Genomic DNA, 14,412 nt, shown 5'->3' on the forward strand with positions numbered 1-14,412 from the left:
ACCTAAATGTGAAAGGCAAAGCAATAGGGCTCCTGGAAGCTATTATAAGACAATATCTTTGTGAGTTCCATTTCCAGCATAACAGCATGAGGAGCTCCCTGGGCCACTCTCCAGAGAAATCAGTGAAAAAAAAATTGCTAACAGCCGAAGTATCTGGAAATAAGGACATACAGCAAATGAATATATTACTGAAGAAAATACACTAAAATATAGTAAGAACATCAAGAGTTTCTGGTATTTAAACCAAGATCCACTCCATCCCTTCCCACTCCCAGCTCAGTGAGACAGACTGGTACATCCAAGAACACAGGATTTCCTCTCTCCCCATCTCCCGTCAAAGCCTGTCTTCCCAAGAGGGGAAGAGTGTCAGCATTTCTCATTCTGTCCCAGCTGCCTGTTGCTGAGTCTAAGTTCCAGACAAGTGCAGCCAAGAGGTGGGGGAGGTTCCTTCTTCCTTCTTCCACTCAACCCCTGCCCATGGTATAAAGCCTATTCATAGGCACAGATCCACAAAGATACTGGAGCTCCAGTTACCCTTGCCCCAGCTTATGGAGCAAGGGTTTCATACCAAGAGAGGTTAGTCAGGACTCAGGGCTGCTTCCCCCTGTACAGTGAGCACTTGAGTCCCAAATGTGGGTGTCATTCAGACAGAAGTTTGCCATTGCCCCACTCCCTGCACCAGGGCTATACATCAGAGACTTTTTTTCTTGAGGGAGAAGCAGGCCATAGAAAAGAGAGCTATAAATCTCTCTCCAAAGGAATTTATTTCATTTGCAACCAAGTACGGAGAAGTTCACGTGAACAAGCACACTAAAAAACAGTGGAGGTGTGCTAAAAGGCAATTGGGAGGAGACTGATAGACTCATTGGAGATATAGGCTAACCTCTAAAGCAGCTATTTTACTGGAGAGAACGAGAGAAAGAGACCACTGGGAAGAATCCTCTGGGGGTGGTTACAGACAATCCCCAACATCAACCTAGGGAATTATCTGTCCAAAGGAGTTTGGTTTTGATTGGATAGTCGGTGAAAAACTGTATGCCCCAGGGAATTGATGAAAACAATAGATCAATCAGCTAGCAATTAATGGAACTCAATAGCTGGTGTGGCCAGGGAAAGAGGCAATCAAAGAGAGGCCCCCTAAAAAACAAGTCATCCCAGGATAGCTCTGGGTACACCCAAGGCTGTGCCCACTGAGGAGTGACATCAGAGCTACACACTAGAGGGCTGGGAGAAACAGACTTTAATAAGATAATCCAGCAAGTCACAAAATAAGTAAAAAAAAAAATAATAAAATAAAATAAAATAAAATAAAAATAATAACAATAAGCCTCTAAAAGGAGAACTAGTATCCAGATTTGCTACATTATTTAAGATGATTTTTAGTTTTTAACAAAACAATTATGAGACATACCAAAAACCCGAGAAAATTATGACTCATACACTGGGAGGGGCAGGAGGGGGCAGTAATAATAACTGCCTGTGACAATGACCAGCACTTCAACAAAGCACTAAATTAAACCATGATTAAAGAAGCAAAGGAAGGTATAACAACAATGCCACATCAAATTGAGAATACCAATAAAGAGATAGAAAATATAAAAAAAGAATCAAGTGGAAATTCTGGAGTTGAAAAATACAATAATTGAAATGAAAAATTCACTAAAAGGGCTCAACAGTTTAACTGACATAAGGAAGAATCAGTGAACTTGAAGATAAATTGATAGAGATTGTGAAATTTGAAGAGCAGAGGGGGAAAAATGATGAAAAATGAACAGAGCCCTGGATAAATGTGGGGCATCATTAATCACAACACATGTATAATATCCAAAAAAATACCTGAAAACTGCCCTAATGTATTGAAAAACATGAAACTACACATCCAGGAAACTCGGTGAATTCCAAGTGGCATAAATACACAGAGACTGGCAAATACATCATAGTAAAAATGCTACAATCCAAAGACAAAGAGAAAATCTTGAAAGAAGGACGAGGAAAATGATTCATTTATAAGGGAACCCCAATAAGATAAACACCTGACTTCTCATCAGAAACAATGGAGGCCAGAAGGCAATGGGGTAACACATTCAAAGAGCTCAAAGAAAAAAGCCTGTCAACCAAGAATTTTATATCCAGCAGAGCCATCTTTTGAAAATGAAGGTAAATTAATGGCAGTATAATATAACAACAAAGAAAAAAAACCCAGAAAATTTGTTGTTAGCAGACCTGCTATATAAGAAATACTAAAGGATGTTCTTCAGGATGAAAGCAAATGACCTCAGACAAGAGTTTGAATCCACATAAAAAAAAAGCAGCATTTGTATAAGTAATTACATAATTATAAAAGGCACTATAAATCATATTTCTTCTCTTTTGTTCTATTAACTGATTATAAATGTGATTATATAAAGTAACCTGTATATAATGTATTGTTGGGCCTATAACATATAGAAATATATTTGCCAATAACAGAACAAGAGGTGAGGAGGACCAAAGGTAAAGGAATGACTCCAGGTGGTAAATCAGATCCAACAGGAATAAATGAAAAGAGACAGAAGTGATAAATAAGAAGGTTAACATAACAAAATCTATGAGCATATACTTGCTCTCTGTTCATCTCTTAACTTCTTTAAAGACATACAATTAAAAAAAAAAAGACAGGGGCGTCTGGGTGGTGCAGTCGGTTAAGCGTCCGACTTCAGCCAGGTCATGATCTCGCGGTCCATGAGTTTGAGCCCCGCGTCGGGCTCTGGGCTGATGGCTCGGAGCCTGGAGCCTGTTTCTGATTCTGTGTCTCCATCTCTCTCTGTCCCTCCCCCGTTCATGCTCTGTCTCTCTCTGTCCCAAAAATAAAAAATAAACGTTGGAAAAAAAAAAAGACATACAATTATGTAAGTTAATAATTATAACAGAGGTTTGGGGCTGTGGGTGTTATCATTTTCATTGGCTTCCATGTACTTTTTAATTTCCTCTTTAACTTCTTGGTTAGCCCATTCATTCTTTAGTAGGATGTTCTTTAGTCTCCAAATATTTGTTGTCTTTCCAAATTTTTTCTTGTGGTTGATTTCGAGTTTCATAGCGTCGTGGTCTGAAAATATGCATGGTATGGTCTCGATCTTTTGTACTCGTTGAGGGCTGATTTGTGTCCACAGAAATGGGATGCATTTCTATACATCAATAATGAAGTAACAGAAAGAGAAATCAAGGAATCGATCCCATTTACAATCACACCAAAAACCAGAAAATACCTAGGAATAAACCTAACCAAAGAGGTGAAAAATCTATACAGTGAAAACCATAGAAAGCTTATGAAAGAAATTGAAGAAGACACCAAAGAAAAAAGGAAAAATATTCCATGATCATGGATTAGAAGAACAAATATTGTTAAAATGTTGATACTACTCAAAGCAATCTACATATTCAATGCAATACCTATCAAAATAACACCAGCATTCTTCACAGAGCTAGGACAAACAATCCTAAAACTTGTATGGAACCAGAAAAGACCCTGGATAGCCAAAGCAATCCTGAAAAAGAAAACCAAAGTTGGAGGCATCACAACCCCTGACTTCAAGTTGTATTACAAAGCTGTAATCATCAAGACAGTATGGTACTGGCACAAAAACACTCAGATCAATGGAACAGAGTAGGGAACCCATAAATGGACCCACAAATGTATGGCCAACTAATTTTGACAAAGCAAGAAAGAATATCCAATGGAATAAAGACAGTCTCTTCAGCAAACGGTGCTGGGAAAACTAGACAGCGACATGCAGAAGAATGAACCTGGCCCACTTTCTTACACCATACACAAAAATAAACTTAAAATGGATGGAAGACCTAAACATAAGACAGGAAGCCATCAGAATCCTAGAGGATAAATCAGGCAAAAATAAACCTCTTTGACCTCGGCTGCAGCACCTTCTTACTCAACACATTTTGGGAGGCAAGGTAAATGAAAGCAAAAATGAACTAGTGGTACTTCATCAAGATAAAAAGCTTTTGCACAGCAAAGGAAACAATCAGCAAATCTAAAAGGCAACTGATGGAATGGGAGAAGATATTTGCAAATGACATATCAGATAAAGGGTTAGTGTCCAAAACCTGTGAAGAATTTATCAAACTCAACACCCAAAAAACAAACAATCCAGTGAAGAAATGGGCAAAAGACATGAATAGACAATTTTCCAAAGAAGACATCCAGATGGCTAACAGACATATGAAAATATGCTAAACATCACTCATCATCAGGGGAATACAAATCAAAACCACAATGAGATACCACCCCACACCAGTCAGAATGGCTAACATTAACAACTCAGGCAACAACAGATGTTGGTGAGGATGCGGAGAAAGAGGCTCTCTTTTGCATTGTTGGTGGGAATGCAAACTGGTGCAGCCACTCTGGAAAACAGTATGGAAGTTCCTCAAAAAAATTAAAAAAGAACTACCCTACAACCCAGCAATTGTACTACTAGGTATTTATCCAAGGGATACAGGTGTGCTGTTTCAAAGGGGCATAAGCACCCCAATGTATATAGCAGCACTATCAAAAGTAGCCAAAGTGTGGAAAGAGCCCAAATGTCCATCGATGGATGAATGGATAAAGAAGGTGTGGTGTGTGTGTGTGTGTGTGTGTGTGTGTGTGTGTGTGTGTATTTCTTCAAAAAGAATGAAAATCTTGCCATTTGCAACTATGTGGATGGAACTGGAGGGTATTATGCTAAGAAAAATTAGTCAATCAGAAAAAGACAAATATCATATGACTTCACTCATATGTGGAATTTAAGATACAAAAGAGATGAACACAAGGGAAGGAAAGCAAAAATAATATAAAAACAATGAGGGGGATAAAATGTAAGAGACTCTTAAATACAGAGAACAAACTGAGGGTTGCTGGAGGGTTGTGGGTGGAGGGATGGGCTAAATGGGTAAGGGTCATTAAGGAGACACTTTTTGGGATGAGCACTGGCTGTAATACATAGAGGATGAATCACTGGAATCTACTTCTAAAATCAGTATTGCACTATATGCTAACTAACTTGGAGGTCAATTCAAAAAATAAATAGATAAAAATAAATAAATAGATAAATAAGTAAATAAAATGAAAAAATAATAATTATAACAATATGTTGTTGGGTTTGTAATATTTATAGATGTAATATGCATAACAACAATTTCACCAAAAGAGAGAGAAAAAGGGAATAGAGCTACACAGATGTAACATTTATATTTCTCCCTGGAATTAAGCTAGTATAAATCTGAAGTTGATTGTGAAAAGTTACGATGTATATGGTAAGTCCTAGACCAACCAGTAAGCAACTAATTTAAAAATACATAGTAAAAAAATGATTAAAGAAATTTAAATGCTACTTTAGAAAATATTCACTAAATGCAAAAGAAAGCAGTAAAGGATGAATAGAGGAACAGAAAAGATATATAGAAAACAAAAAGTAAAGTGGTAGATGTAAATCCAATGACATTAGTAACACAATTAATTGTGATGGTATTAGGTAATCCAATCAAAAGGCAGAGATTGTCAGATCGGACTTAAAAAATGAGCTCTAACTGCAGTATCTGTAAGAAAAACACTTCAGATTTAAAGGCACAAAGAGATTGAAAGTGAAAGGATGGGGGGGCACCTGGGTGGCTTAGTTGGTTAGGAGACCAACTTCGGCTCAGGTCATGATTTCGCAGTTTGTGAGTTCGAGCCCCACGTTGGGCTCTGTGCTGACAGCTTGGAGCCTGAAGCCTGCTTTGGATTCTGTGTCTTCCCCTCTCTCTGCCCCTCCTCTGCTCACGCTCTGTGTCTCTCTGTCTCTCAATAATAAATAAACATTAAAAAAAAATTTTAAAAAAAGAAAGAAAGTGAAAGGATGGGGAGAGATAAATCATGTAAATAGCAACCATAAGAAAGCCGTGATGGCTGTACTAATATCAGACAAAATAGACTTTAAAACCAAAAAAAAAAAAAAAAGTTATTAGAGACAAAGAAGGATAAGAAAAGTCAAGCCATCAGGGAGGTATAACAATTATAAGCATATGTGCACCTAATAACAGATCCCCAAAATACATAAAGGAAAAAGTGACAGAATTGAGAAAAATAGAAAATTCAAGAATAGCAATTGGAAAATACAATATCCTATTTTTAATAGTGGATATGACATGGCAGAAAATCAGAAAGGAAGTAAATGTTTGAACATCACTACAAACCAAATAGATCTAACAGACATCTCCAGAACACTCCACCCAACAATAGCAGGACATGTATGTTCTTCTCAGGTGCACACAGAACATTGTCCAGGACATACAATACATCAGGCCATGAAACAAACCTCAATAGATTTGAAAGGATAAAAATTATAAAAACTATGTTCCCCAATCACAGTGGGTTGAAATTAGATATTGATAACAGAAAGAGATTTGTGGAAATTAAAATATGTGAGTATTATTTTCCATAACCATATGGAAATGAAATAACATACTCTTTACTAATCAATGGGTCAAGAAGAAATCACACTGGAAATTAGAAAATACTTTGATTAAAATAAAAATTACTTCAAATGAATGAAAACAAAGACACAACATGCCTAAACACATGGGATGCAGCTAAAGCAGTGCTTAGAAGAAAATTCATAGTTGTAAATGCCTAGATCCAAAAAGCAGACAGATCTCACATCAAAAACCTAATTACAGATACCCTGGAAAAATGAGAGCAAACTCAACCTAAACCAGGCAGAAGGAAGGAAATAATACACATTAGAAAGGAAATTAATGAAATAGAAAATACAGAAACAATAGAAAAAAATCAATGAAACCCAAAGCTGTTTCTTTGAAAAAGTTCAACAAAATGGACAAACTGCTAAACTGGCAGACTGAGAAAAAAATACAGTAAGGCAATGCTGTATTAAATATACTGAATTCCAGGGGCGCCTGGGTGGCTCTGTCGGTTGAGCGTCTGACTTCGGCTCAGGTCATGATCTCACAGCTCGTGAGTTCGAGCCCCGCATCAGGCTCTGTGCTGACAGCTCGGAGCCTGGAGCCTGCTTCGGATTCTGTGTCTCCCTCTCTCTCTCTGCCCCTGACCCACTCGCATTCTGTCTCTGTCTCTCTCAAAAATAAATAAACATTAAAAAAATTTTTTTTTAAATACACTGAATTCCAAGGTGAGAAAGAAATTTCCCATCCAAATCTTTTTGGTCCTTTTGGTCTCACAGAACAAGTATGAGCTTGGTGCCTCAGCTTCTAACATTTCCAAGTGAGACAGAGAGAAGGCACACTTTGAACTCAGGGTCCCCACCGACAATAGGACTCTGATGGGATTTACCAGCCTTGCTCTATTCCCATGTGTTTCTTGTCATGGCTACTTCTGTTTACAGGAAGTGGTGGTGTCTCTTCTCATTTAGATTCACTTAAGTAGAAAAGTTGCTTTAAAAAATGATATTAAACGAAAAAAAAAAGCATGTTGCAGGACAATGTGCATTGCATGCTTTGCATTGTTTTTAAAATGGGGGAAGTATATCAAATGTATACATGATATTTATCGATGTAGATTAATGGCGTGGCCTGTGGCGGGGGGGGACAGGTGGTGGGAGACAGGGTCAGTCAGAGGCCGACTCTTCCCCAAAGTGTTTATTAAACTTTTTGATTTTTGAACCATGTGAGAATAACTCAGAACCTGAAAAAAAAAACTAAATTAAAAAATACATTTAAAATTAAGACAAGCATGAAATAAATTATGGTAATGCTCACTCATAAGGCAAAAATCTCCAGGGTGGTGCCCAAATGGGCTGAGGTTGGGAGTCGCTGGGCTGGCCAGGAGCTGTGGTCGTTCCAGCTCTAGCCACAGCAAGTGGGACCAGATTCCTGGGCATACCGCCCACTCCCCACCCTCCACGGTCACCGGGTTCCTGGCAGGTGCCCGGGCATGGCTCCCTCAGCCCTCCAGGCTCCCACCAGTGCACAATGTCCTGTCTGTTCCCGCTGCCCATTGTGTTGGGCCTGCCCACAGCCAGACTCTCCCTCCTAGGCTCATCCTGGACCCCTCCCTTTGAGTCTCTTTTCTTATGTTCACCCTAGAAGGTAATAGTAACAAACACAACACAGCCCCTCCTCTGTACCAGGCACTACTCTAAGCACTTTCCGCGTAGTCACTGATTTAATCTGCACGGCAGCCTAACGAAGCATCATCATCACCATCCTCACCATCATTCCATTTTCCAAGTGGGCACATAGCAGCAGGTTAAATAACTTGCCCCCAAAGTCACACATCTGAAAAAGCAGAGCCCAGATTTGAAGCCAGGCCCAAATCCAGAGTCCCTAACCACCCCACAGCCAGCTGCAGAACCAAAGGCTCTAAGAGGGTCTGGAGTCTCAGTTCCTGGAGTTCCAGATGGGACACGAATGAATCCCAGATTGGGAAGCACCCTCCACAAACTCACAGGGCGAGTCAGGGACTGGCAGAAGAAATAGGAAACCAGAGCCCAGCCCTGGGTGGTGAGTCCCTTAGAAGAGTTGGCCTGTCCACATAGGCTTGCTTTGTGCACCTGCTTCCTCGAGAGAGAAAGAGGGAGACAGAAGAGACAGGGAAAGACAGCGACAGAGCCCCTGAGCCTAATGATCCAACTTGATCTACGGCCACCTGCCCACTCCCCCCAACTCACCCACAGCCCCTGCCCAGTAGCCAGGCCCCCCCTCCTCCTCCTGTTCCCGTCTCACCTAAAAGAACACACGCATTCTTCTGCTGAAGACACACCCCTCTCTGGGCCACAATCCCCCTGGCTGGGTGGGTGTGGGGTGGGGAGGGTGAAAAAGAAAGAAAAGAAAAGAAAAGAAAAGAAAAGAAAAGAGGAAAGGAAAGGGAAGAAAAGAAAAGAAAAGAAGAAAAGAAAAGAAAAGAAAAGAAAACAAAAGAAAACAAAAGAAAACAAAAGAGAAAAGGAAAAGGCACCAAAAGGAAAAGAGATAAGAAATGAAAGGAAAAGAGATAAGAAAAGAGAAAAGGAAAAGGAAATGAAGGAAAAGAGATAAGAAAAGAAAAAAGAGAAGAAAAGAAAAAAAAAAAGAAAAGAAAAGAAAAGAAAAGAAAAGAAAAGAAAAGAAAAGAAAAAAGAAGCAGGCAGGCAGGAGATTAGGGTTGGTGTGTATGTTCCAAAGAGACCCAGTCAGGCAGAGAAAAGGATGAGATTGGGGCTCCTTTAGACTTGGGCTGGGTCTCAGATCCTCAGTTTCTTCATCTATAAATGGAGTTCCCAAAATGTCCCTTACAGATCTGTGGTCGGGGCTAGACAGATTTTTGTCAAATGGCCAGGCTCGGTGAGTAACATACAGTAAGCGGCAATGTATGTGAATTTCTTTTCTCTGTGCCTCAGTTTCCCCATCTGGTAAGTGGTGGAGGGGGGGGATGGCAAACCCCTTTAGGAGGTTTCTCAAGAGGACTGCACGAGTTAATAATTATAAAGCTCATGGTAGGTGCTATGTATGCTGTGTGACTTTATGTCCTGATTTACACCTCTCATGCTGGGGCAACTATTAATAGTGTCCCATGTGTTCTCCAAGTGGCCTAGTTTGGAGGTAAAACTATGAATGCCCTCTCTCAGGGTGTTCAATAAATAGTGAAAACGTAACAGACCATGGTCTCCCAAAGCTGCACCCCTCCGTGCTCCTCTTCAGCAGGGGACCCGGCCTCCAAACTCTTCTCTCCCCTGTCTCTGTGTGTCTCCAGTGGGGGGTGGGAGGGCTGCCCCTCACAGGGCCAGAATCCCCGTGCCAGGGGACAAGGTAGAAGGCCCTAGTTTCCAACTCAATGTCCTGGGCCGAGCCGGCTCTGGCTTCTTCATCCTGCCTCAGCCCTGCATACATTGTTCCCCCGCATCTCTTCCTGGTGGATTCCTAGCCATCCTTCAAAGGCCAGGTCAAATGGCCCCTCCTCAGAAAAGCCTTTCTGTACCCCACTGCCCCCCAGCAGATATAATCATTCCCTTCTCTAAATTCCCTCATTGCTCTGAGATCCACCACTTAATCCAAGGAAAAGTTTCTTAGTCTCTTCACGCCTCAGTTTCCTCATCCGTAAAATGGGAATGAAAATCTTCCTGGGGCTGGTTTGAAAATTATATGAAAGAGTCCATGTAAAGTGCTTAAAAATGTGCCCGGAACATATTGGCATAAATTATTATTATATTTCCTTACTATCATCATAATCCTCCTTGCTGCCGACACAGCCCTAACCACCTCACACTGTCTGTGATGGCTTTTCTGTCTGTCTCCTTCATGAGACGAGGAACACTTTGAGGGTAGAGGCTAAGAGTCTGTCTCTGGATCTTTAGCTTACAGCACTGGGATGGGCACAAGATAGGTCCAAATGAGCGAATTTGTGAATAATCAGATCTCTGGATCTCCTTTTGCAAGGAGCATCACTGGACAGGCCAGCTTAATGTCGGATTCTGGACACTCTTCCAAAGCCAGACTTGCCCTCCGACTGACTCAAGATTTCTTGGATGCCTTCAGTTTCTGAAAATCGGGGAAGTTGGTGTTATCAGTTATCCATGGTTTGTAATAAACTCTACCTCAAAACACAGGGGCTTCAAACAACGATTTATCATTTCTTGCCGTCCAGTGGGTTGGCAAACCCAGGCATCTCCTCATTCAGCTGGGCTCACTCATGCAGCTCCATAGGCCAGCTTTTCAGCATGGGGGTCCCCTCGGTTCCCCTCCACATGGCCCGCAGGGGGCAGTGAACTTGAGTCCACGGGGGTTCTGGCTCAAGGGCCGCGTTCCAAAAACGCTGAATGCAAGTGTGGAGCTGCAAGGCCTCTTGAGGCTAGAGTCATGACCAACACAACCACTGCTTCCGCCATTTTTGATTGTGCAAAGAAATCACATGGCCTAGGGGAGGGGAAATAGACAACCCCCCTGGGTGGGAGGAGGAGGGGACAAGTCACATTGCAGAGGGGCCTGGGCACCAGGATGGGGGGATTTGCGGTGGCTGTGTCTCTGCAAACATGCTGCCATGGCAATTTGGTTATCGTTGATTCTCAAGCATGTGCTCTGGCTCCAGGACACAGTGTGGGGACACAGAGAGACAGTGCTTGTCCCTATCCTAAGGAAGTTCCCAGTTTGTTTAGTGAGAGAAACATTCAGAAATATTGCGACAAGGGATGTTGATGAGACCCGCATTCGAAGGTCATCCGTTCGTCCATTCATCATTCATTCATTCAATAGCCGGTTTCTCAATAGGCCTACTAAGGATACAGCAATGAATAAGGTGTAATCTCTGCCCTCCTGTACCTCACACTCATGCATAGAAGATAGGTGAATACATACATGCAAATACATATCAAGAAACAAAGAATCACAGAGAAAAAGAAAGCAGGGTAGGGAACGGACGGTGACTGTGCTGTTGTAGGGAAGGTCTCCTTGCGACAGGGACACCTGAGTGGACATCTATGTGACGTGAAGGAGCAAGACCTGAGGACAGCTGGGGGAAAAACACTCCAAGGAGAAGGACCGGCAAGTGCAAAGGCCCTGAGGCAGAATAAGGTGTGTTGTCAGAGGGGAGGGGCTTTTCAGGCCTGGGAACAACAGGAGCATAGCAGAGGCCTGGATCCAGACAGGGTGTGCTCTAGGCAGGTGCCTAGCTCAGCGGGACTGGAGCTTCAGAGCGAGGCCCACTGTCAACAGCCTTTGAGCTCTGGCTGGTCCTGCAGTCAGGGCTGCAAGGCTGGTACCTGAGCAAGGGCAGCTGAGTCCCTCCTTCAGCTGGACTGCCCTCTTCAAAAGCCTCTGGCTTCAAGAGCCATGCCAGAGACTGCTCCCCACTCAGGTGGACCCCGCTCCACAGACCCTGTTCTCTGGGGCAGCGGCTCTAACCTACTCTTCTGGCATCAACGGCATCTGGATTCTTCCCCAAGCTCAGACACCTGAGTCCTAGTGCCGCCACTGGCTTCCTGGCTGACCAGGAATGACTCATCTTCCCTCGTCAGGCCTCAGTTTCCCCATACCCAAAGTGAGCAGGGTTGCTGGGGTTGCTGGGGTATGGACAGCCCTTGCAATGCCTAGGCCTTAGCTCAGAATCCAGAACTTTGGGAAGAAGCATTTGGGGCATATGACTCGGAGCAGACAAGCTAAGGCCCTTGTGCAGATGGGAAGACTGAAGCCAGAGAGGGTGGGACTCGCCAGGCGAGTCTGCTGGGCAAGTATGTGAGAGGAAGCCTGTGATGTTGCATGACGCTGGGGACACCCAGGCGGTGGGCAGCAGCCCCCACTGTTTGGACAGATGGTCATCCCCCTGGCCAAGGTTAATGCGATTCCCATTGTCTTGTCTGGGAGCCGGACCCGCCCGACGGTAACAGGATCCCCAACCCCACGTCCCCTTCCACCAGTGGATCAGCAAAGGCACCTCTGCAGGGGGAGGAAGCGCACTCAGGACGAGCACCTGCTGTCTGCTAACAGCTTCATCCTGCTTAATCCTTAGAGCCCTGTAAGGAAGCAGGGACTATCACTATGCCCCGTATATGGATGGGGAGACACGCTCAGAGAGATCACAGAGGCTAAAGGAGACGGTGTCCCGGGACTCCACCGAGACGAATGCGGTCCCAAACGCGGAGGGGATCGATCTGCCTTTTGTAGACATACCATTTGTATTTTAAAAGAAAAATGAGCCCTTCTCAAGTGCAGGCCCTTCTCGGAACATCTTGGCATTAGCAGTAACTGAGATGCAGTGGTATTGTCCCATTTCTCTGATGAGGAGACTAAGGCGCCAGGAGGTTTGCTGACTCAGCAGCAGGCAGGGAACAGAGAGGAACCAGGAGTATATGACTACAAAGCTCCACCCTACCCCATTTTTCCATCCACCCGTGGCTACTGTAAGCCCAGTGCCACCAGACCCTTGGGGGAGTGACTCTCTGGCTTCTTCTGTGTGGTCCACAGCCCGGACTTATGGAGACCCCCTAAGGCAAGGGTGGAGCAGGGGCATCTGAGGTCAGAGAGCCCGGGGTGTGGAGGGGTGGTGCCTGAGCAGCCTCCCGCAGGGCCATCTGTAGCTGAGTGGGGGAGCAGGTGTCCCCAAGTGCTCCCGCCTCCGTGGTCACCTCCTACCATGGATAACTGGGTCAGGTCCAAGTTCGGCCAAAGTAGCCAGCAGCCCCACTTGCTTGCCTTTCCCAGCTCAGTACTGGTCCCAGCTCTGCCCTCTGCCTATTCTACCTGCCCCAGGACAGCCCTGCAGAGGCTGGGGGACAAGACCAGAATCCAAAGGCGCTCTAAATGCCAGGACAAATTTGAGCTTTGGCTCAAGCACAATGGGGAGGTGCCGGAGGCCTGAGTGCAAAGTAGAGGAAGTTCTAGGAAGGAGGGTGCCCAGCCCCCCAGAGGGCTCTACGCTCCCCGCCCACTGCTAGCCAGGCTGCCTGAGGGTGGATGGCAAGTCAGTGTGATGGCGGCCATTTGCCCTGGGTGTCTTCCTCTGCCTCAGTTTCCTCATCCATTAAAATGCAGCTAAAATGAGGTAGAACAGGAAAAGGCTTTAGAAGTGCATCTGGCACAGAGTCAACCCCCAATAAATAAATGTTAGCTGTTGTTATTTGCATTAGTCCGTATTTCTGGATAGAATGGGTGGCCTGGGCACCTAGCAACACGGGGCACAGGGTGCGGTGGGGCAGGACCCAAGCAAGCCCCACTGAAGCAGATGGGGGCCCCCCCAGCCCCCGCCTCCCACCCTGGCTCAGGCGGGAATTACCATCACAAGCCAAGTGATGAGCTCACCCACTCACCAGGCTCCAACAATACACAATCAGGCCATAAATCCCCAGGGCATGCTGGGAGCCAGGCTGACATTTGAATATGAAAGGGGGAGAAACAAAACAGCATTCTGGGGGCTGGGATGGAGGGACCGGGCTCCTGGGCTCCCATGCACCAGCAGGCTGGGTGCAGGCAACTTGTGCAGGGGGGAGCCACACACGCACGCGCACGTGCATACTAAACACACACACGCACCCCTACCCAGAGAGGCACACGGACCAAGACATATACACACACAGATGTGCACACCTGCAAATACACACAAACACAGACACACAAGAGCGTACACAGACATGCATGCCACACGCACACACACACATGAAGGTAGGTCTACTTTGTCTCCTCCCCCGTTGGACGGTAATGGCAATAAGACCACGATCGTGGACATATATTGAAAATGGAGCCTGGATGATATTCCATCCACAACACCGGATGTTCAAGAAAGTTTTGTGAAGATTTTTTTTATATATATCACAAATTCATTTTTTGAGTCCTTCACCGACAGAAATGGAATCTCTGTCAGTCTGGGTGCCCCCGTCTCTCGCCTTGGCAGGACCCCTGCAGCCCACCTCCAGCCTCCCCCCTCCAAGGCCAGCCTCTCTGCATTCCCCTGCAGAC

Source organism: Prionailurus bengalensis, chromosome A2 (genome assembly GCF_016509475.1).
Source record: "Prionailurus bengalensis isolate Pbe53 chromosome A2, Fcat_Pben_1.1_paternal_pri, whole genome shotgun sequence".
In the NCBI taxonomy this organism is placed as follows: Eukaryota; Metazoa; Chordata; class Mammalia; order Carnivora; family Felidae; genus Prionailurus; species Prionailurus bengalensis.